The sequence below is a fragment of the Solanum pennellii genome, chromosome 1, assembly GCF_001406875.1.
Source record: "Solanum pennellii chromosome 1, SPENNV200".
NCBI lineage: Eukaryota > Viridiplantae > Streptophyta > Magnoliopsida > Solanales > Solanaceae > Solanum > Solanum pennellii.
The window spans coordinates 31,194,517-31,198,675 of record NC_028637.1 but is presented as its reverse complement, the minus strand read 5'-3'; positions in this window follow the sequence as shown (position 1 = coordinate 31,198,675).

Sequence of the window (4,159 nt, the reverse complement as noted above, 5' to 3'; positions counted from 1 at the left end):
GATGGTAAATATCGGCATTTTATAACTATATTGAAATAATTTTCCATCAATGTCCCTTTTGATAGAAGATCTTGAACAAATGCCCGGTTAGGCCAAGTTTATGAAAGATATCGTCACTAAGAAGAGATCGGTCAGTTTTCAGTATGATGGTTTGATGCAACATTGTATTGCTATTGCTACAAGGTCTCTTGTGCAAAAGAAATAAGATATTGGTGCTTTCACTATTCCATGTACAATATGGTGGTTACACTTTTCTAAAGAGTTATGTCATCTTGGGGAAAGCATAAATATCATGCCTCTCTCTATTTACAATAAGTTGGGTTTGGGTGACCCAAAGCCCATTGTGATGCGTCTACTGATGGCTGATCGAACGGTGAAAAGGCCTATTAGGATAGTCCATGATGTGCTAGTTAAAGTGGAGTCATTTATTTTTTCGGCTGATTTTGTGATTCTTGATTGTGAGGTAGACTTTGAGGTATCTATTCTTCTTGGGAGGTCGTCCCTTACTACCGGTCGTACCTTGGTTGATATGGAGAAAGGGCAGATGGAGTTTTGGTTGAACAATGAAGAAGAAACTTTCAACATTTTTAGGTCCATGAAGTAGAGTGGTGAGCTCCAATCAGTATCTGCGATATCCTAAAAGGTTAATAGTTTGTCCGAGGTACAAATACAAAAGCGTCTTGGTGTTGAGGCACTAGCGGAAGTGATCATGAGATTTGAGAGTGATTGTATTGACAAGTATGGGTCATTGGTTGCGGCATTTTGATAGAGGTGATATTCGGTTCAAACCAAAGAAAATGGATTTAGATATGAAAATCTCGAGTCTCCACCCGCGAAACCATCTATTAAGGAGACCCCAAAATTGGAGCTTAAGGCTCTACCACCTCTTTTGAGGTATGTTTTCTTGGGAAAAGGTGACACTTTGCCGGTAATCGTTGCATCAGATTTGAATTTGAGCAAGTGGAGTGTCTTGTAGAGGTGTTGAAGAGGTTCAAACAAGCCATTTGTTAGACTATTGCGGACATTATTGGGATTCCACCAAGTATTTGTTCACACAAAATCTAACTTATGCCCAATCATAAGTCAAGTCTAGAGCATCAATGACGGTTAAATCAACCTATGCAAGAAGTTGTGAAAACGGAAATTATTAAGTGGTTGGATGACAGAGTCATATATCCGATCGCTGATAGTATTTGGGTATGACCTGTTCAATGTGTGCCTAACAAATGGGGAATGACTATGGTCCCTAATGAGAAAAATGAGCTTGTTCCAATGAGCGGTGACCGCATGGAGAGTGTGTATTGATTACCATAAATTGAATGCATGGACTGAGAAGGACCATTTTCCCATGACCTTCATGGATCACATGTTGGATAGACTTTTTAGGAAAGGGGTGGTATTGTTTTCTTGATGGTTATTCGGGTTACAACCAAATCTCTATTGCATCGGAAGATCAAGAGAAACCACCTTTACTTGTCTTTATGGAAATTTTGCGTTCAAGAGTATGCCATTCGGGTTGTGTAATGCACTGTCTACTTTAAAGAGATGTATGATGTCTATATTCTCTAATATGGTAGAGTACACCATTGAGGTGTTTATGAATGCTTATTCTGTTGTTGGTGACTCGTTTGATAATTGTGTGACTCACATGGCTGAAGTTCTCAAGGGGTGTGAAGATTGCATCCTTGTGCTAAATTTGGAAAAATGTCCCCTCATGGTGAAAGAGGGTATTTTATTGGGCCATCGCATCTCAGAGAAGGGTATAGAGGTTGATTGATACAAAGTTGAGGTGATAGAGAAACTTCCTCCACCCATCTCTGTAAAAGGTGTGAGGAGTTTTCTTGGGCATGCGGGCTTCTACCAGAGGTTTATCAAGGATTTTTCAAAAATTGCACATCCTCAGTGCAAGTTACTTGAAAAAGAGTGTAAATTTTATTTTGATAAATCTTGTCTGAAGGCATTTTGTGAGTTGAAGGAGATGTTGGTGTCTGTGCTCATTATTATTTCCCTGGATTGGAGAGAACCATTTGAGGTGATATGTGATCCTGGTGGGGTTGATCTTTGTGTAGTTTTGGGACAAAGAAGGGATAAAATCCTTCACCCCATTTATTATGAATGTAAGGCCCTTAATGAAGCTCAAAAAAATTATATTGTGACAGAACAAGATCTCCTTGCAGTGGTTTTTACATTCGAGAAATTTCGCTCCTATTTTCTTGGGACGAGAGTCATAGTGCATACGAATCATTTTGCTTTGATATATTTGATAGCAAAAAAGGATGCGAAGCCAAGGTTTACTAGGTGGGTATTACTGTTGCGAAAATTTGACTTTGAAGAGAAGGATAGAAAAGGGACCGAAAATCAAGTTGATGATCACTTGTCACGATTAGAGATGAAGCTATGAGAGAGTTGGTGAAAAGGCTGAAATTAATTATACTTTTCCTGATGAGCATGTTTTGGCTGCTTCTTATGACTTGATTCCCTGGTTCGCTAATTTTGCGAATTATTTAGCTAGTGATATAGTACCATCGGACTTGTCCATTCATCAAAGGAAAAATTTCATGCATGATGTGAAAAAGTTCTTTTGGGATGAGCCATACATATATTGGAGTTGAGCTGATGGTCTTATTCCCCGTTGTGCACCGGAAGTTGAGATGTTAAGTGTTTCGGAGGCATGCCACTCCTCGCATCTGGGTGGGAATCATAGTGGTATGAGTATGCCCATAAAATCTTGCAATTTTGTTACTATTGGTCAACCATCCACAACGATGATCATGAGTTCTCCAGGGCATGAAATAGTTTCCTAAGAGATGGAGGTATTTCTAGAAGGAAAGAGCTCCCTTTAAATCTCATTCTTGTAATTGAGTTGTTTGATGTGTGGGACATTGACTTTATGGGCCCTTTTGTGAGTTCTAATGGGATGAAGTAAATTCTTGTGGCGGTTAATTATTTGTTAATATAGGTGGAAGCCATAGCACTTGTAAACAATGAAGGGAAGAGTCCCACCGTGTTCTTGAAAAAGAACATATTTTCCATATTTGGCAACCCTAGAGCCATTATTAGTTATGGGGGATCCCACTTTTGCAACGAGTTATTCAAAGGGTTTTTGGAGAAATATGGGGTTCTCCATGATGTAGAACCTCCTTAACAGCCTCAGACTAGCGGGCAAGTTGAGGGGTCAAACAGAGAAATCAAACAAATTCTTGCAAAAATGGTGAATGCTAGTAGAACGGATTGGTCAAGGAGGCTTGGTGATCCTCTTTAGGCTACCAGACCGCATACAAGACTCCCATAGCTATGTCTCCTTACCAACTTGTAACTTACTAGTTGAGTTACAGCACAAGGTAATGTGGGCGATGAAGAAACTAAAGATGGATTAAAATGAAGCTACGTAAAAGAGATTAAATGGGTTGATTGAGCTTGATGAGTTTCGCTTGAAGGCGTATGAAAGTTCAGCACTCTCCAAAGAAAAGATGAAGAAGTACCATGACCAAAAGATTGAAAAGCGCGAATTTGCAGTTGGGGATTTGGTGATTTTGTTCAACTCTAGGTTGTGCTTGTTTCCGGGAAAACACAAGTCCAAATAGACTAGTCCTTTCTTCATCACTCAAGTGTTCCCACATTGTGCGGTTGATTTGGAGAACTAGGAGGGTGCACAGTTTAAGGTAAATGGGTAAATAATAAAAATCTACCTTGGGCATGTGGAGAATACGAATAAATTTGTTGAGATATACCATTAATTATAAACTCTTAATAATAAAGATTCTTGTGTCATGCCGCGATGCACAATCAAGCGCTGATTGGGGGCAACCCAATATGTATCCTCTAGCCAACACTAGGTTTTTCTTGTCTTAGTAGGAATAGTGGCATTATTTGGATTTTTACTTATTATCCTGTGTAAATTTTATTTTATTTCTTTTATGTCTGTTGGCAGGAGAGTAGTTAAGGGTCCGTGTCTAAAAAGTGTCCAGAAAACATAAAAAGAATGGCTTATTGGGTGCTAAATGTGCAGGGACCAAATAAGAAGAAATCTACTGAAATTAGTCTTGTGCACTGATCAACAGACACATTGACAGGTTGTCGTCCCATCGATGGACCGTCTATTGGGTCTGTGGATCCCTGGTTTGTTTTCCAATATTGTCTAAGTGAGGGCACAATCGAC